Raw genomic sequence first — 20,804 nt, 5'->3', positions numbered from 1 at the left:
TTTTTAAGAATAACATTGCAACTTCATTTTTCTAAAAAGTAATGCTTATTCCACAAAAGGTTTACAAAGTTCAGTTATTGCAAAAGTTTTTCAGTGTTAATTTTAACATTTAATCACTATGGTATTTAACAATAACATCTTATGTCCTTTAGAGGAGAAATTGTGAATTGCAGAATTTTAAATACCCGTCATCATCCTTGACTTCACTCAATTTTGTTTATATCACTTCCATTTTCTTCTAGTTGTGAGGGTGGGGGATTGGGAGGGCCCTCACAAGTGGAGTAGCCTAGGGCCTCTCTTCATCTAAATCCAGCCCTGCCTGATGGCTCCCCTTTTTCCCATGCCCACAAAAAAGTATTTTGAATTAATATAAAATCCTTTTTCAGGCCTCAGTTTTACGTCCGGTCAAAGTCACATTCATACTCATCCCTTTTCAGTTGGTCCATATCAACATTACCCAGTGAGACCAGATTAGAACTCTCCCCAAGCTCCTCTCCCACCTGCAGGCCTGGAACAGCTGGCCTGATCAGGAGCACATTTGAATAGTGCTCTTAATGCCATTCTGTCTTTGCTGCATGTTGGCAGTGGCCACAAGCAAACATGGTTGGCCCCTTTCCTACAGTTACCCTCAGCAGTGGTTGCTAAATCTAGCTGATTCTCCTATCATCTTCCTTGAGATAGTTTACCACTATCCCCCAGAAGCAGCTTTCATCTTGTATTTCTACATTTTGCATGGCAACCAGGCCCTAGCCATGGGGGGGGGGGCAGACCCCTCTATTAAAATCCCCTTTCCCCCTGTAGGACCCCTCCGTTGGAAAGCCTGGGGGGTGGAGTTTGCACCAAGGGCTCATCAGCCCTCAGAGCAAACGGGGCCATCCACCCCCGCTGGCTTTTCCTGCACCACAGGAAAGCCCAGCGCGGGGGAAGTTTGCATCAAGGACTCCTCTTAAGGAGCCATCAGTGCAAACGGGGCCATCCACCCCGCTGGCCTTTTTCACACCACGGGAAAGTCCGGGGGGGGGGTGAAGTTTGCACCAAAGGCTCCTCACGAGGAGCCCTCGGTGCAAACAGGACCATCCAGTGCAAATGGGGCCATCCAGGCCTGCTGGCCTTTCCCGCACTGTGGAAAAGGCCAGCAGGGGTGGGGCTCCTTGAGAGAGAGAGCCAGCACGAAAGACGGGGACAGAGTAAGAGAGAGAATGAGAGAGACAGGGGGACAGAGTGAGAGAGCGGCCGAGTGAGAGAGAGAATGGCAGCGTGAAATACAGGGGGACAGTGGCAGAGCAAGAGAGAGAGAGAGAGAGAACATCAGTCCAAAAGACGGGATCAGAGTGAGAGAGCAGTAGAATGGCAGCGTAAGAGAGAGGGGGACAGACAGTGGCAAAGAGACAGAAAGCGGGAGAGCAAGAGGGCAACACCCACGGACCCCCACCCCACCAAATTTTTCAGCTCCCGGGCCCCTCCACCCAAATTTTTCTGGCTACAGGCCTGATGGCAACCTACTTTTTCTTAACTCACATCGTGCAGAAATGAACAACAAATGACTGTGCCATGCAGCAGATGGTCACAGAACCTACGGATCCTAGACTTGGTCCTAAGTAATGCTCAAGACCTGATGAGAGATATCGATGTGATAACACTGATTGGGAACAGTAATCATAATGCTGTTAAGTTTAACATTTATGTAAATAGTGAGTTGCCGAAAAAGACCAACCAAACCACATTTAACTTTAGAAGGCATAAGTTCTCTCAACTGAGGGGGCTTGTGAAGAAGAAACTGAAAGAAAAGATAAGGAGAGTCAAGTCCCTTGGAGATTTGGAGACTATTTAAATCTACAATATTGGAAGCTCAGATAAAATGTATACCGCAGGTTAGGAAAGGTATGAATAGGTGAGGATCAGGGAGGACAGTAAGGTGCTCCAGAGGGATCTGTCAAGGCTGGACAAATTAGCAACATGGCAAATGAGATTCAATATGGGCAAGTGCAAAGAAATGCACATTGGAGCCAAACATCCGAACTATAAATATATGTTGATAGCGGTAATAGATCAGGAGAGAGATATTGGAGTCATAGTAGACGGGAGATGTCAACTCAGTGTGTGACTGCAATAAAAAAACCCGGTACATTCTATGCTGAGGATTATTAGAAGAGGATCGAAAACAAATCAACTGGTATCATAATGCCCCTGTATGAATCTGTGGTGCAGCCTTATTTGGAATACTGTGTATAGTTCTGGACACTTTCGGGAAGGGGTAAGATAAGCATGTGGAGTAGAGGTCCATGAGTGGCTATTAGCCATAAGATATAGATAGAACACTGTGTCTGGGGCAGTGATGCTCTGTATTTTTGGTGCTTGGTGGGCAATAATGGGAGGGCTTTTGGAGCTCTGGCCCTGCTGGTGGATCTCCTGATGGTGCCTGTATGAGACCACTGTATGAGACTGGATGGGACTGGATAGCTTCTCTTATGTTAACTGAAATGGGATGCATCTTGGAGGGTATGTTTTCACAGGCTGCTCCCCTTTTTGGGTGGTGTTGGCTGTTGCCAGAAGCTGAAGACTGCTATGAATCATTGTGTAGTGATCTTCCTGTAAATCTGTTTTTTTTTAGCCTGCCTTGCTTGTTGTTTATGGTCTTATTTAGATAAAATTTATGAATTACCCCAAAAACAGTTAAATTACAGTGTATTGTAAGTTAATGAATTATTATTAATGTTAGCAACATTGGGTAGGGTTTCTTTAAATGTGAATGATCCACTTTGACTTTTATCTTAAAACAGCATGATCAGCCTATGGTTACAAAGTCAAAGAAAGCAAAGTGACAAGAAGCAGTAAAACATGAAAGCCAATTGGGCAAAATAAGCAGTATGCCAGTTCTTTGTGCCTGGAGATGCCTGTAGCAAGTGGTCAGTAGGATAATCTTTGCTACACTGTCACACACACACACACACACACACACACACCCCAATTGTGGCAGAGATAGGTGTAAAGTGGACTTCACTCATGCCCATGCTAACAAATGATAATCTAATCAAATTTTAAAAAGGTAAACTGGAATGTACACAGTAAAATTCTTAGCAGCAGTGAATATTGTAGGCTGCCTTGAACTACAAGGAAATGTTTTAATAAATAAATAATAAATGTTTGACCACTTGACCTGTGTGCCTACCATAAGCCTCTGTAGCACTGTAGAATGAATTCTGTAGGGTTTGAATTATTGCTGGCCATTGTCATAGCCATAAGGAAAGATGATGTGATTGATAGTGCAGCTTCTCATTCATTTATAGGCCCAAATTTTGGTGTCTGCTTGGATGATTAGCAGACTTTGATGACTCTACTGTATTCTATGATGCAGGAACAAAAAATAGTAAGGCCCAGTTGAAATTTTTAGAAGCTCTGCAGTCATAATATAGTTTTGTCTAATTCTATATTTATTAATCCAGCTTTCCAGTTTGACAGATAGCAGTCATTGAGTCAGCTGTTTTAGCATTCTGTATCCCTTTGATGTGCATGTATGTATCTTAGCATATTGCAGTACAGAGTCCAACTGCATTAGCAACCACAGAGCCCATTGGGTGAGGCTGGAACCAAGCCAGCTAGGAAATGGTAGACCTGAGTTAATATTTACCTAGAAGCAGAGTAAAAGCCTTGTTTTCTCCACTCTTAATATATGTAGGAGACAAGGCTGTCTTGTACGCACAGCTGGCGCCTATCCTGCCCAAGGAGCAAAGCCCAGCCCCACCTTATACTTGTTTAATGTCTCTTTTAGCTCAAGACAGCCAAACGTGTATTAGTTTGTGCATACTTATTGGCCTTCTGAGGAAGGTAAGGTATGTTTACATGTTTAAGGTAGTAATTGAGGAGGGTATGTGTTCTGGCATGCTACTAGAAGAAGAAGCAAATGCTTCATTGCACGAGCTGGGGGTTGGTTCATGATTTTGGAGGGGGAAATAGCAAAAGAGAAGCCACAGCTTGTGTAAAATGAAGGTGGGAGGAATGTCAAGGCTGAAAGATGGGTGTGGGAAGGTCTCTTGAAGCTTTACAGGTTGGAGATACGTTAGTGATTTTGCAGGTATGTCCTGCCTTCCAGAGCCAAAGCTTTCCCCCCAAAGCTCTCATCATCATCAAATCATTTAAGGATGCTTAAAGAATACTCCAGAAACAAAGCAGCAACCAGTAATCCACTAAAGACACTGTGAAAAAGAAAACGTTTTTGCTGGTTATCTGAAAGGCTTTCCAGAAAGAAGCTTTGGCTTCTGGAATGAGAATGTGACCATTCGAAAGGTTATTTTTCCTGTAGCTACTTTCCTAAACTCAGTAGTCCAAATGCTTGTCCTGTGCTTATTTTACTCACGAAAGCTTATTCCCTGGGATTCTGTTGGTCTTTAAAGTGGTACTGGACTCAAAGTTTATTCAGTAGTCCAAGGCATGCACAGCAAGGTCTTATTTGAAGATCAAGGTGTGCATGGAAATAGGATTAAGGGGCTATAGCTCAGTGGTAGAACATCTGCATCTCATGGAAAAGGCTACAGGTTCAACCCCCAGAATGGGGGTAGCCAAACTGTGGCTTGGGAGCCACATGTGGCTTTTTCAAATATATTGTGTGGCTCTTGAAGTCTCCAGCGTCCTGTCAGCCAGTTTGGAGAAGGCATTTGTCTCTTTAAATCACTTCTCTTAGCCAAGCATTTAAAGTTAAAGTTGCTTTATTTCTACCTCCCCTCCTCCCCCATCTATTTTCCTTCCTTCCTTCCTTCCTTCCTTCCTTCCTTCCTTCCTTCCTTCCTTCCTTCCTTCCTTCCTTCCTTCCTTCCTTCCTTCCTTCCTTCCTTCCTTCCTTCCTTCCTTCCTTCCTTCCTTCCTTCCTTCCTTGTGGCTCTCAAACATTTGACATTCATGTCCAGCGGCTTTCAAACATCTGATGTTTATTCTATGTGGCTCTTACATTAAGCAAGTTTGGCCACCCCTGCTCCAGAATCTCTAGCTGAAAGGACCAGGCAGTAGGTGATGTGAAAGACCTCTGCTCGGGAGCCTGGAGAGCTGCTGCATGAGTAGACAGTACTGGCTTTGATGGTTTGATTCAGTATAAGGCAGCTTCGTGTGTGTTCATGTGACATATCACTTCCTGGCTACCAGAAACCTTAATCCAAATCTTGATGGTGGTGCCCGCTACATTTTCTCAGCATTCCAAAATGGTCACAGGGCAAACAAGGTTGGAGACAACTGGGCTAAGCTCAGGCTTTGATATTGCTAAAGAAAAAAGCTGTTAACAGTTCTATGCAGATAGCGGTGGGCCATCTGAAGGGCTGCCTCTTGCTCTGCTCACGCATTACAAGGCGGGCAGCCCAATCCAGAGAACTGCCGTGTAGCTGCATTCGAGTGCAGAACTAGTATAGGCGGCCACCGTTGGCTCCCAAAGGGGAAACGTTATGCCATACGTGGAGGGGGAGCACAAGCTGGATGAATGAGAGAGAACCCGTCGCCATGGTGATTCCGCCCATGCCACGCCATTGGCCCGCTGCCGAGGTGGGGGTGGGGGAGGCACAGGCTCACGCGGGACCACAGGATTGGCCAGCCCGTTCCATGTGACCAGGAGAGGGGGTGGAAAGCCCGCACCTGAGAGGCCATCAATCCCCACACACCCTCCTGCTGTCAGAGACTCTGCCAATGGCAGACAGACGGGCAGAGGCATGCACAGACAAACAAGAACCACAAAGTGCAGGAGTTCGCTGCTGTAAACAGTGGCTGGAATGTGTGTCTGGGAGTGGGCAGACCACCAAGTCCAAAAGACACCCACCACCACCCGGAGCCCCCCCTCACATGTTGCCCTGCCGCCACCCCCCACTATGTGCAAGGAACACCTCCCTTGACGGCCGCAGAACTCAGAATGTGAGCCTCTGGGCATGCATGCACTTCATCAGCCCCCCCCCCTTTGTGGCCTGCGCACAACAGCCCTGTGGGGTCAGGTAGGCCATCAGGCCGGGCAGGCTGAGGGGCAGCACCCCCCCCCTCCCCTGTCCAGCCACGTGGGGGCAGTGTGGCGGCTCATAGCCCGCTCTCCCCACCAGGACTCAAGTCTGCCCACCCTCCCAGGCATTCCCTCGGAGAGGCCACACGGAGAGAGTGTGGGGGGGGGGGGGTTGCCCAGGGAACATGCAGCAGATGCCAAGCAGGAGAGACAACAGAGGGTACAGCTCAGACTTTATTTTTCCAGAACAGAATGCAACAGTTTCCCTGGTGCGCACTGGGCAGTCTCACCTTGGGCAGGGCTCCATTCAGAGCGGCAGGCAAAAACAGCTGAGGGAGTGGAAGGGGGGGGGGGTGGAGCAACACACACGGAAGCCTCTGTGTTGGATTCCCGCCTGCAAAATGGAGACAGAGATCAAGAGCACCTGCAGGGGCAGTAACTGGAGGAGCAGGCTGCATTTCAGCTGGCTGTTCTCTTAAAGGGACAGTCTCTGACCCACCTCCCCACATCGGGGCAGCTGCCACACACACACACACCCGTGCCCTGCCAGGGATTGGGAAAGCGGCAGAGGGCAAACCAAGGGACGGGAGCAGGCAGCAGCACAGGGTAGCAGGGTCAGCAAATGTCCCCTGTTGGAGCCCACTGCCGGGTTCAAGTGCCAGAGACACTTGCACACCGAGTGGTAGAGGGGAGGGGGAGGACAGTGGGGGGGGGGGCACAGTGCAACTTACCCAGCCATGGGTGACAGTCCTCGCGTGCAGAGCCTCCGGGAGCCCGGAACCTGTGGAGACCTGGAAACAAGAGCAGTTAGTCCCAGGGGAGAGACCTTGCTTTCCCCCTCACAAGTCAAAGATACTGTCAAAGCAACTGCGCAGTGCAAAACCCATCACCAACGTGCCTTCCTGTCCCTCGCTCTAAGTCCGTATGGCAGGGAGCTCACCGACAGAACTTCCTGCCGTGCAAAGCTGTCCCTAACAACTGAGTTGTGCGAGGCCAGAGCGGAAGTATTTCTAGGAGGTGGGGGACTGCGATTGGGTACTGGGGAGGGGGCTCGTCAGCCTGAGGTGCAAGTGGATTGGTGAGGCAATCACACCGCTCCCTTAGGGGTTTGCGAGCTTCTGCAGCGGTGGAGCCGACCTTTGTTCTTGGTTTCAATGAGTGCCTATGGGACAGGCCACTGTTTTTGCAGACGTAATGTCGTGCCTCTTGGGGGGGGGGGCGTGTCATGGCCCAAACTAAGCCTGGCCACAGCCCCAAGTCCACCCCCTCCTGCGCCTGAGCGCCACGCTCTTCCTCGCTTCCACCAACGCTTGGGCACAGCCCTCAGGCACCACTGCTCTTCGGCGGAGCGGCACTCTGGCAGCCCCACGCATGCGTAACTCCCCTCTGCTGTGGCAGCGCTGGCCGTACATGGGCACAAATGCTTCCTGTGCCCACGTAGCAGATCGTCTGCTCCCAAAAGACTTTCCGTTCCCCCCCCCCTTTGGATTGTGCTCTGAATCTCTTAACAAATGGACTGTGCTGAATCTCTTAACAAATGAACTATGCTTGGTTAAAGTGCGACTTGTAGAAGGCCAATTGGTTTGCTAGAGCAAAGGCTAAGAACTGGAGGTATGTGGCCTTTTACAATTAGAACCTAACTATGTCAACAGCCAGAGCAAGAAATCAACAAAGGACTGGTATATGAAAGTCCATTCTTGTAACTGAAAATATACAGCTAACTGTTACTAATAATTGGCATGTTAATTAACATTCCTTAAAGTTTCTGCAGCATGAACACTGATTGCTGTGAGTCCCAGATCAGAAAGTAGCACCTGTGAGATCTCTCTTGCAATATGTGATAAATATACACAGAAGCATTCTGCACAATTGTTTTAATGCCCTAACATAAATCTATTTGTACCTTATTAGCACAACTGTTCACCTCTACTATGTCCGTTTCTGTAAAACTCATCTAAGAAGCTCTTTTGTCCTATAAAACTATTTTTCTGCTGTTCTCTTCACATATGGGTTATTCTAGCATCCCGCCTATCTATTTAGAGGGCAGTAGCATTACAGTTACCGAGTTTTCTGGATGACGCTTTCATTTTAGACACCCACCAATCTGGCTTCCACCCAGGTTACAGGACAGAGACAGTGCCGGTCGCCCTGGTGGATGACCTTCAGCGGCATCTGGATCGAGGTGGCTCTGCGGTGCTGATGCTGTTAGGTTATCGGCTGCGTTCGATACGGTCGACCATCGGCTACTGACCCGCCACCTCGCCGACGTGGGGATTCAGGGGTTGGCCTTGCAATGGCTTTCCTCTTTCCTTGATAGTCAGGGACAAAGGGTGGCGATTAGGAGAGAACTGTCCCGGAGGCACCCACTTAATTGTGGGGTGCCACAGGGGGCAGTGCTCTCCCCGATGTTGTTTAACATCTATATGTGCCCCCTTGCCCAGATTGCCCGGAGGTATGGGTTGGGTTGTCACCAATATGCTGATGACACCCAGCTCTATCTACTGATGGATGGCCAGCCTGACTGTGTCCCAGAAAATCTGGATTTGGCATTGCAGGCTGCGATGAGATGGCTCAGGCTGAGTAAGATGAAGCAAAATCCAGCAAAGACAGAGGTCCTTTGCCTGAGTCAGGGCGGTCTGGGTAGGGAAATCCCACTCGCAGTAATTGACGGTGCGCCACTGAAAATGGCGCACAAGGTCAAAAGCTTGGGGGTGCTGCTGGAGCCTGGCTTAACAATGGAGGCCCAGATAGCAGTCACTGCTAAATCCACTTTTCTTCATCTTAGGCAGGTGAGTCAGTTGGCCCCCTTCCTGGAGCATGATGGCCTGGCAACAGTGATCCATGCAACGGTCACCTTGAGGTTGGATTACTGTAATGCCCTCTACATGGGACTGCCCCTGTGCCGAACCAGGAAACTGCAGCTGGTGCAGAACACAGCAGCCAGGTTGTTATTGGGGCTCCCTAAGTTGGGAGCACATACAGCCGGGGCTGCGGGAACTGCACTGGCTGCCAGTAGTGTACCATATTCATTACAAGGTGCTGGTTATTACCTTTAAAGCCCTATATGGCCGAGGACCTGCCTACCTTAGGGACCGTCTCTTCCCATATACTCCTCAGAGGGTGCTTCGATCCGGTTCACAAAATCTACTGGTAATCCCCGGGCCGAAGAAGGCCAAACTGAAGGTCACCAGGGAAAGGGCCTTTTCGATTGCTGCCCCCCATTGGTGGAACCTACTCCCAGAGGAAATGCGGGCCTTGTGGAATCTTGGTCAGTTCCGCAGGACCTGCAAAACTATCCTCTTCCAACTGGCCTTTAATTGATACGGAGCCTACATCATAGACTGAATATCGTCACACTGTAAAATCTAACAAGATAATATCTAAATATGAGTACTAAATGATTTGTTGTTTTAATCTCTAAATATATAATTTTATAGAATGTACTATTTTATAATATGTATTGTTTTAATTCTGTGAGGTTTTATGCTGTGAGCCACCCTGAGCCTGCTTCGGTGGGGAGGGCGGGATACAAATCGAATCAAATAAATAAATACAATAAATTTAAAATGCCTTAACTTAAAGACTTTATTATTTATTTAAGGGGGGGTTTATCCCAGCTCCCTGAGGAGCCTGCCAGGGTGACTTACAAAATAACATTATAAAACATGAAGATTAAATGTTTTAAATTAAAACCCAGTCAGAGAATTTTAAAAGCTGAACAGCTTTAAATGAATTTAACAATTTTCAGACTAAAAGCATGCTATAAATATTTTAAAAATCAACCCCTTAAATAAACTATTTAACTTTTTAAGGTACTATTTGGTTCCATACTGAGCCACATTTGGCTCTAGAGCCCTAGGTTGCACACCCCTTCTACGGATGCTCAGGGTTGGGCTTCTGGAAAAGCAGAGCTTGATCTGCTGCAGGAGGGACGATTTCTGGCTTGTGGACCCTTCGCCTTCCTAGAGACCAGTGGCTTCTGCTGATGCATGTCTGTGCTTGCAGGAGAGCATTTGCTGTTTCTCAGTAGTCTGGCTGCATCTGCTGCTGCAGTGGGTGGGTCACCAATCTGCATTGTAACTCAGCCTCCAGTGGGGAGACACAGCTTAGATGAGCTCTATGTGCAGCTGACACACACCGTCTTGCAGTACAGCATCACTTGGTCTGAGAAGGATACCATGGAAAGCCAGCTGCTCCATCTTCATAGTGTAAGTTGCTCTGGGTCAGTGTGGGGTGTTCCACTCTCAGAGAGCTGAAGAACAAAGGTTCGTGCTGCACTTATCTTTACTATTGCATTCTGCTGCAGCCCCTCTTAGGAGCATGCAAGGTAGATCAGGCAGCGAAGGTCTATATATAGCAGAGACCATCGCTCTGTCAGCTTGCAGGATTGGATTAAATGGAACTCGGATTCTTCTGATAGCTTTGTTCGAGCATGTCAGGGTGGGGCTTTGCAAGACAAAGCAGAAGAGAGAGCAGCTGACTTGCTCCTCTCCTGAGGACAGAAAACCTTCCTGCTCCTAAAGGTCCCTTTGTGCTGTTCCAGTTCAAGCGAAGTATAGAGATAACCTGGCAAGCTGGAGCCTGGTGATGCTCAAAGCCCTGCCTGATGTATCCGTAGAATGAAAAACACCAGCCAGTCATGTTAACAAAATGACATTCTTCTGCTTCTTTTTAAAAGAATACCTCCATTTATGACTGCTCCTTGCTTAAACTTGCTGATGTTCTTTGAAATATAAAACTTGGCCTCTCAGTCCAGCAGGGTTACTGAGACATGGAGAGGCTTCTCATGGACACTACCATGGCTGTATCAGCCACAGAGAATGCAAAGAGAAGTGGTAGCTTTAAAGATAGGACTAATGTGCATTAGCAGTCATTGCAGAGCTCAAGTGCTAGTGCGGCTGAATTAAGGTTTAATTTTGGTCTTGAGGACCAGAGTTCAGGCCCCACCCCTACCACAAGACACTGTGTGGAAACTATAGTTCCTCTCGAAGCTCTGCTTGGGAGGTTCTCTTCTTGGGGGGGGGGGGGGGGGGGCTCTTCATGATTGAATGCTTTCTAGTATGGGTTAGAACCTGAAGCTAAAGAACATCCTGGTAATTTCCATGTCTAATCAAGAGGCTCACAAATAGCAGTTTATGCACGCATGAAGAGCAATTGGTTATTTTCCTGGACTGCTGAACGTCATGCTTTGCTGTAAAACCTCCAGCGTGTCAGAGAAGTCTGGAATGAACTCTTCTTCCTAGCATGCTAATTTTCTAAGTACAGGGTGTTTCTTTTTTCCAGTGGGCTTGCTCATGTGTGCAGCCTCTCCAGAAAAAAAAAAACTTCCTTGCTTGTTTGTGCCAGTTGTACAAACTGGATCTCAGACTCTGGCAAGCAGAGCATAGTTCTAGTTAGGGATGGCAGTCTACAGGTAGGACTTGGGGATCCCCCAGAATTACAGCTCATTTCCAGACTACAGAGATCAGTTCCTCTGGAGGAATGGATGGCAATTGTAACTCTAGAGCAGGTTCCTACAAATACACAGCCTGGGTCAGGGTGGGGTGTTCGGCAGTCCAGGAAAATAACCAATTGCTCTTCATGAATGCATAAACTTGTATTTGAGAGCCTCTTGATTAGACATGGAAATTACCAGGATGTACTTTAGCTTCAGGTTCTACCCATACTAGAAAGCATTCAACATGAGAATCAAGTGTTTGTCCAGCCACTGCTTAAAGTGAGGGGGAGCTCACCACCTCCCTCGTTAGCTGATTCCACTGTTGAACAACTCTTATTGTAAAAAAGTTTTTCCTAATAATCCACCACCTTCCCGCCCTTAATCTAAACCCATCATTGCAAGTCCTCTCCTCTGCTGCCAACAGGAACAGTTGCCTGCCCCCCTTTAGGTGACAGCCCTTCAGATACTTAAAGAGACCAATAATGTATTGGGCAGGGTTTTTTCACATCTCCTACTACCCAGTCCTTTTAACTTGAGGTATTGGGCATTGAATCTGGGACCTTCAGTATGCAAATAAGATAATGTACCAGTGCCACAAGGAGAGAGCATGGTTCAGTTTTAAAATATGATGCCTGCATAGAAATGTGATGCTGGGGTGAGTGGAAGCCGCCTACTTTATGGCAGATGAAGTATGCTGAAGGAATCCTTTCCAAGCCATGCTGTTCTGAATCACAGAATGTTCTACAGTGACCAGGAGAAACACATCAAGCTGTCTTGCACTGGCCATGGGTCTACCTAGGTCAGTACTTATTTATTTAGATGGGCAATGGCTCTCTGGCAGAAGGGTCTTTCCCAACACTTGTTAGCTGAGATTATTTTAACTGATGATGTAGGATTCCCAGCCTCCCACTGGGGGTGGGGTTCCCCCCAGTTTTGGGGTTTCCAGCCTGCTGGCACAGGATTGGCTAGGGGGGGGAGCCCCACCACCAAAGAGGTCTGTTGGTGCCTAATGTGCCCAGCATGATGACATCACCCAGAAGTGATGTAATCATGCCAGGCACAATGCTCTAGCATTTTGGTAAAAAACTATGGCACCACAGAGTTTTTTTACCAAAATGCTAGTGTCCCCATGCAACATGCCCAGCGCAATTATGTCACTTCTGGGTGACATTATCGCACCAGGCGTACTTCACACATGCAAGGACAGTTCCAACACTGGCAGACCTGGCAACCCTATGGTGTTGGCAGGGACTGAACTGGAGACTATTTATTCAGCTTATTTATATTCCTCTTCTATCCGCAGGGGAATGGGAGACCTAAAGTGGCTAACACCACACAGAGAGAAAAAAAGCAAGGGCAAAGAGGGAAGGCTTCCCCCTCTCTCCACTGGCTGATCTAGGTATGACCCTCTGACTAAATATCTTTTGGCTTACACCTCTGGGCATGCCCTGGCCTTATAAACCTGCAGCAGAGAGAAAAGGCAAAGAGGAGAACACACTCAGGGAAATGATATACAGCTGCTGCTAACTAGCAAGATCCCTCCCCTCCCATATATTCCCCAATTCCTCTACTCTCCTGCAAAACATATGCCTTACTGTGGGAACATGGACTAACAGTATGTTTGCCAACCTGCAGGTGGGCTTGGAGATCTCCCAGAATTACAGCTGCTCTCCAGATGGTAGAGATCAATTCCCCTGGAGAAATAGCTGCTCTTGAGAGTGGACTTTATGGCATTGTTACCCACTGAGTTCCTTTCCATCCCTAAAGCCCTCCCTCCCCAGGCTCTACCCTCCAAAACCTCCAAGAATTTCACAACCCAGAGTTGGCAACCTGGCCAGACTATTGCTTCTAGACTGTGAGAGTGTGAACGCTTCACCTTGCATACTCTGAACTGTGTCTGACCTAGAACATTCAAATGCATTTTCCATATTTCCAAGTGCAACATGTTTTGAAGCCACCCAAATATTTGTTTACTTCTTTAGAAAGGACTCCTTCGTGTTGTTATGCTTTTGAGTATTATTTGATCTTGGTGCGGAACCACATTCCAGTGCTCTAGGAATGGCTGAGTAGCCAAAGGAAAACAGTGGCTCAAGCAGAATTAATTCACTCCTGGGCAGTGTAAACAGTCTGTCTTGCCAAGGTCCCTGAATAAAGAAACTGGTTCAGGCTCTCTGAGCTCCATAGTTACTTTGTCAGAATGGATAGATAAGTGATGGGGGAGAGGAGTCCTTGAACTGTAAAACAGAAGGATTAGCATTTCTTTCATCTGGCCTATCTTTTCTTTAGCAGCAGAAAGTATTTGCTATTTCAGCCCTTTAGGATAAAACAAGTGGGGACCCATGATAATTGTGGGGAGATTCATTACACATCTTAGTTCTGTTCGTCCCCCCAATTGCTGCTACTTGGCCCAGCTTCTCCCCTCCCCCCCCCCACACACACACCAGCAAGCACAGCTCCCCATGGCTGGGCCCACTGAGGCTTCTCCTCCACTTCCATTAATGACCAGGCTGGCAAGCCCTGCACATCTCCCAGCCACTGGGCCCACTAGCACTCCCTCTGCAGTCAGCGGAGGTGACTGCATAGCTCCAGGCTACCAAGCCAGCTGGGGCTTCCCCTCCATCAATGGCAGCAAGCCCCTTGTGGCTTCTTGCTGCTAGGCTTACCCAGACTGTTCCCTCCCACACACACACTGTTAGCAGCAGCAGCAATTCTTGTGTGGCTCCCAGTCACCAGGTCTGCCGACGTTTCTCTCCCGCCCAATTACGATGCCAGCAAACTCTGAGTGGCTCCTGGCCCCTGAAGGTGTCTTTTCCCCTCAACAGTGGCAACAGCATCAAGAGGAGATAGGAAGTGTGGGCCTGAGACTCACATGGAGGAAAAATCCCTCTTCCTCTCTTAGCTTCACACTGTGCTGTTGTTCCCAGCCACTGCCAGGCCTACCACAGCTCCCCCTATTCCCACAGCCATCACTTGGGCCCCCACAGCTCCTGGGCATGTTTTAACAATGCTACCACCAGACCAGAATATGTTGGAGGTAGCTTGATTTAGGAGGAAATTAACCCCCACATTGGATTTAAAAAAAAAAAAAGATTTTAGATTTTTCTGTAAACTTGGGACGGTGGCCTCCAAGTTTGCAAAACTATGTTTAGTATCTGTGTGGCCCCAATTTGCAGATTTAGGTGTTCACAGAGGGGGGCAGCCACACATTGCTACTACATATACAAATGGGCATGTATGCATAGACTATGGGTGTGTTTACACACACTAAATAACATGTTTTGCAACTGGATTTTTACTGTGTAAGAATAGCAAGAATCCATTTGCAAACAGTAGCCATGTGAAAACACCCTATGATCCAAAGTTTTGTCAAACTAGACTGAAGTTCTGGCTTTATTTGGACTAAATTAATAAGCACCACAATTTAACCATCTTGTTGGTCAGGCGAGAGATAATATGACGATACAGACATCCTGCTGTCTTGCCTTAAGTAAGTCTGTGTGTTTTAAATGCAGTACAGTTATACTCTACTAAGCCCACTGAAATTAACTGGCATAAAGGGTGTAACCTTTTTTAGGACTGTGCTGTTTTTATTGTATTAAATAATACAATGGGATCCTTACTGGGCAATATACTAGAATATCCTTTGCACACTTTCCCATCTATTTTTAACTAAAAGGGTAGAGCAACCCTGCTCAAACCTTGCAACTGAGCACACCATGAAGTTGCTTTATTCTGAATCAGACCATTGGTCAATCAAGGCAATGGCTCTCAGGCAGAGGTCTTTCCCATCACCAGATGCCTGGTCATTTTAACTAGAGATACTGAGGATTGAACCTGGGACTTTCTGGATGCCAAGCAGATGATCTCTCACTGAGCTTTGCACCTTCCTGTCCAGGCATCAACGCTTATGCATGATTAGAAGGATACAAGTCGGAGGAGAGTAACCAACAATATTAAAAGAGCTCCATTCTCTTCCCCGCCCCCCGCATATAATGGTCCAAGCTTTCTCTCTTCTCCTGTCTGTCAGATTCTCCCCCCCCCCCGCCCGTGCTGTACAGCAAGCGGAATCTTAAGAGCTTGGAACCCCATTAGTCTTCCTGTGTGAAGAGCTGGGTAGAGCAAGGTTCAAGTCCAGTAGCATCATAAAGACAAAGTTTTTCTAGGATATAAGCTTTCAAAAGTCAAAGCTGCCTTCATGTTTACAATCGCTTTGATGATTCTACTCCCAACAATATCTGTATATCTCTAAAGCACATGCAGACCTATAGGAAGGGGGAATAATCTGAGTTGTTAAGGTGCATCTACTTCTTCAAGATGCCTTAGAAAATCTGAGTCATACAGTGAGATCTGGGAGGAAAGGGAGGCATGCTCAGTCATGGCTGTTCCTTGCCTCAAGGTGCAGAGTTAGTTATGTGGAAACTTGTTCCTATCTCATTATAAAAATATTGATGAGCTTATCCAAACAGGATATGAGGCAGCATTTCATAGGCATGACTGCAACCCATAGGCTGCAGTCTTAAGGATGCACATGCGGCTGCCTAATACTGAACTAAACCATTGGTCCATCACAGTCTGTATTATCTACTCAGGCCAGCAACAGCTCTCCGGGATCTCAGACAGAGGTCATTCTAATAATGTACAGAAAGATTATTTCACTGGAGAACCTGGTGACTGAACCTGGGACCTTCTGCATGCAAAGCATATATGCTGCCTTGAGCCATGCAGCCTCCCCACTATCCTGGGAATAAGCCCCACTGAATAATGTGGAACTTTGTTTTGACTAGACCTGCTTAGGATTGCTCCCATAGTATTGCTTTGCTGTGAGTAACAAATGTTGATGCAGCATAGTGATCGCCTATTACTCAATTCCTGTCCCAAAGTAGTTACCTTAACACTTGGCAAGCATAAGAGCATAAGAGAAGCCATGTTGGATCAGGCCAATGGCCCTTCCAGTCCAACACTCTGTCTCACACAGTGGCCAAAAAAAACAGGTGCCATCAGGAGATCCATCAGGACACTAAAAGCCCTCCCACTGTGCCCCCTCCCCCAAGCACCAAGAATACAGAGCATCACTGCCCCAGACAGAGAGTTCCAACAATACACTGTGGCTAGTAGCCACTGATGGACTTCTGCTCCAGATGTTTATCCAATCCCCTCTTGAAGCTGTCTATGCTTGCAGCCGCCACCACCTCCTGTGGCAGTGAATTCCATGTGTTAATCACCCTTTGAGAGAAGAAGTACTTCCTTTTATCAGTTCTAACCCAACTGCTCAGCAATTTCATTGAACCTGGGACCTTCTGCATGAAAAGCAGATATGTTTCCTTGAGCCATGCAGCCTCCCCATCTGAAATTGGAAGATGATGCATGTGTGTCATCATAAACTAGTTCTCCCCCTAGTAATAGAGCACTTTAAACATGAAATTGGTTGTCAAAGCAGACTTCCCTGAATCTTGGAATGCAGCTCCTCATTCAGGGCTATTCAACTGTGAATAGATTGTGCTTTATTTCTTGCCTTATCACCTATGTTTGTGCTGTGGGAATGACCTTTCAGATAGCTAGATACCAGAAGAACTCTTCCTTTTTGGAATGCAGAAATTTTTAGGGAGGTGGCCAAAGGTTACCAATGGTTAAATAAGATTAAGAACTGGAGCTGGAAGGACCCATTTGTCTTGTCTTACTGATACCTACACAAAGGGGACTGTGTAGATGTCATTCCTATTGATTTATGCCTGAAAATCTAGCTGACTGCCAGTAGTATGCTGAATATCTTTTGCCCCTTCTTGGAAGGGACTCTGCCATACTTAGTGATTCTGTTGAAACCCAGCCCTTTATTAACCAGTTCCTTAAGTAACAAAACACTCCATTTTCACTTTGCCTAGTCCCTGCAACTTGCCATCCTGACCAGAAAAACCAACTCTCCTAGTTTTCCAGGACAGGGACTATCTGTACTTAAATGATATAGAATGTGGCTGGTAGTGCCTCAAGCATGCAACATATTTTGGTGGATTTGTGGATTTGTCAAGTCTTCTTTCAAGCAGAACAAAAAGGGGAAATCCTTTGTCTCCCCAAGGGCCATCTTTTGGGCACTGTTAGCTATCATACAGGTTTATCCCAAGGCAGGGTTCAGTTACTCTGTTCTTGAGGATAAAAGCCTTGAGGCTTGCTGCTGCCACCAGGAATGACAGGCTCATGCCAATATTTTGATGCAGATGTTTTAAAATACATTGGCAGTGGGTGTATGATACCATCAACAGAAGTCTTTTACCTCCTGCTGACACTCTTGGCGGGTATGGTGGAGCTGTGTGGGGGCACTTGGTGTAGTGGTTACTAGAAAACCTTGACAGCTGTGCTTTGTGTGAGCGCTGATCATGAGGTTGCTCTATGAATAGGCTCCTGCAAATTGAGCGCTTTGGTGGTGCTAAATACTGTAAGTAACCTCCTGCTTCTACTTATGCTGTGTGTGCAGTCAATGTCTATAAATGTGGTTGTGCTTTATTGCTGCTTCATGGGTTTTATATATATGTGTATATATACACACACACACAAATATATATATACACAAATATATATATATACACAATATATATAGCAGTGAAGTGGCCATGTTTGCGGATGACACTAAATTGTTCAGGGTGGTGAGAACCAGAGAGGATTGTGAGGAACTCCAAAGGGATCTGTTGAGGCTGGGTGAGTGGGCGTCAACGTGGCAGATGCGGTTCAATGTGGCCAAGTGCAAAGTAATGCACATTGGGGCCAAGAATCCCAGCTACAAATACAAGTTGATGGGGTGTGAACTGGCAGGGACTGACCAAAAGAGAGATCTTGGGGTCATGGTAGATAACTCACTGAAAATGTCAAGACAGTGTGCGTTTGCAATAAAAAAGGCCGACGCCATGCTAGGAATTATTAGGAAGGGAATTGAAAACAAATCAGCCAGTATCATAATGCCCCTGTATAAATCGATGGTGCGGTCTCATTTGGAGTACTGTGTGCAGTTCTGGTTGCCGCACCTCAAAAAGGATATTATAGCATTGGAGAAAGTCCAGAGAAGGGCAACTAAAATGATTAAAGGGCTGGAGCACTTTCCCTATGAAGAAAGGTTGAAACGCTTGGGACTCTTTAGCTTGGAGAAACGTCGACTGCGGGGTGACATGATAGAGGTTTACAAGATAATGCATGGGATGGAGAAAGTAGAGAAAGAAGTACTTTTCTCCCTTTCTCACAATACAAGAACTCGTGGGCATTCGATGAAATTGCTGAGCAGACAGGTTAAAACGGATAAAAGGAAGTACTTCTTCACCCAAAGGGTGATTAACATGTGGAATTCACTGCCACAGGAGGTGGTGGTGGCCACAAGTATAGCCACCTTCAAGAGGGGTTTAGATAAAAATATGGAGCACAGGTCCATCAGTGGCTATTAGCCACAGTGTATGTGTGTATATAAAATTTTTTGCCACTGTGTGACACAGAGTGTTGGACTTGATGGGCCGTTGGCCTGATCCAACATGGCTTCTCTTATGTTCTTATATGTGAAGGGGTAGAGCTAGAGCTAGTCCCGTGTGCAAGCACCGAGTCATTACTGACCAATGGGGTGATATCACATCACAACATTTTTTAGGCAGACTTTTGTCATAGGGTGGTTTACCGTTACCTTCCCCAGTCATCTGGACTTTATCCCCAGCAACCTGGGTACTCATTTTACTGACTTATGGAAGGCTGAGTCAACCTTGAGCTGACTACCTGAACCCGGTTTTCACCAGGATCAAACTCAGATCGTGAGCAGAGCTTGGACTGTATTATTGCAGCTTATCACTCTGCATTACCAGATTGTAAACTAAATTGTCAACAACATGATGGAATACTGTCATCATGGTGACTGGGAAGGAAAGGGAAGAGGTCCTGAGAGAAGGCTCGGCACTTCCCAGCCAAGCCGGCATCGCCGGCGTTCAGGCTGGGGGCCGTATTTGCCTCCTCGGAAGGAGGAGAGCAACAGACCGCTCGGCCCCGGCACATCCGGGTGTATTCCTGGGTGTGGCGTCGGGGCTATATTAGCCCCGGCCCCGCCCAGAGCTCGGGCAGGGGCTTGACTTTGGCAAATGAGAGGCTGGAGGGATTCATAGACTGCTTCTGCAGTTGCCTACCTATCTTTCCTCAGCCTCCAAGGTGCAGTAATGGAGAACAGCGACCAGGACTTGGCACTACCTTAAAGCCTCTTGGCTGGTGTGCTCAACATTCTGAACCCATGCAGTAGCATTTCTTACAGAAACTGCTAGTTCTTTACTTGAGCGAAAACCTGAGTATGCAGAGGGAATTGCATCCAGGCTTGGTATCCTCAGGGTTTTAGTCTCTTACAACAGATTCTATTGTGGGAGAGCTGGAAGTTGTTTAATAAAATGTTGTTTTTGAGGTTGAAGATCATTCCCTGGGTATTATGTGGACAAGGAACTTGAGGGATATAACATAGCAACTGGAAATAAAGCCAGGGCAAGAGATATGTACCCTTGTTTGAGTGCCCATGGTGACGAATGGGATAGAAAGTGTGCTCTGAATTGTTTGTGGGAAAGAGTTCTGGAACTCCATTACCAAAACCTGCACCAGACATTTCTGGGGCATTTGGAAGCAGTGAAGGGAGTCTTGCATGGGCAGTCAAATATGCTGAATGACAGTCATGCTTGCCCAGGAGCAGCTGACATTTTCTCCAAGGGCTCTGCAGGTGTTTCTTCTTCTGGTTTTGTTGTGTAGGTCTGCTGCTGAAACTGACCAGTTTTGTAGCACTGTTACTCCTGTCTTCTTTTACACATCTTCTTTCTCTTGCCCTGTGGCTCTTGTCTGCTCACTTTGCCTCTTCCATTCTTGCCCTCTCTTTAGGTTCCTCCCTTCTTCTTTATCAACATTAAGAGGTCCTATAGTAGCTTTCATCTGACCAAGAAATGAAAATGGCACAGAGTAGAACCTCCTTGGTTGTGAGCCACAGCTCTGGAACATCATCTCCAAAAAAACTAGCAAGAGTCAAATCTTGCAGCATTTTTGGACGTACTCATTCCATTTGAGTATTTCACTTTATTGGTTTTTAAAAAAGAAGATTTACTCATTGGCTGTATAACCTATCTTGTTTGTGACCCACCCATCTTGACCCTTCTCCTGAGGGGAAATGTGAGGTACTGTTTAAAAACACACAGGCACACACCACACATGAAGTTTTTATTTCAATATTTGTCATAACTGAGCGCAGAAGAATAGATACTTTCAAGCTGTGGTGCTGGAGAAGAATCTTGAGAGTTCCTTGGACTGCAAAAAGATCAAATCAGTCAGTCCTAAGGGAAATCAACCCAGACAGTTCCCTGGAAGGTCAGATGCTGAAGCTCAAATACTTTGGCCACCAAATGAGAAGGGAGCACTCAC

The 20,804-nt window shown here is 46.8% G+C and overlaps 1 protein-coding gene across 3 annotated transcripts in view; it reads left to right on the top strand.

The window, feature by feature from the left end:
* The window catches only part of KLC4 (kinesin light chain 4), a 75,048-nt gene that overhangs the window by 19,844 nt on the left and 34,400 nt on the right, over positions 1–20,804 (top strand). Inside the window, exon 1 of one of the 3 annotated variants that reach the window (XM_060247992.1) lies at positions 10,081–10,173. The exons of the other annotated variants lie outside the window; for them this stretch is intronic. The gene's annotated coding sequence lies outside the window, so the exon portion shown is untranslated. Of the gene's footprint in view, positions 1–10,080; positions 10,174–20,804 lie in introns of those variants that run through there. 3 annotated transcript variants of the gene reach the window in all.

This window comes from Heteronotia binoei, chromosome 1 (genome assembly GCF_032191835.1).
Source record: "Heteronotia binoei isolate CCM8104 ecotype False Entrance Well chromosome 1, APGP_CSIRO_Hbin_v1, whole genome shotgun sequence".
Taxonomy (NCBI): Eukaryota; Metazoa; Chordata; class Lepidosauria; order Squamata; family Gekkonidae; genus Heteronotia; species Heteronotia binoei.
This window is presented reverse-complemented; position numbering and strand designations above follow the sequence as displayed.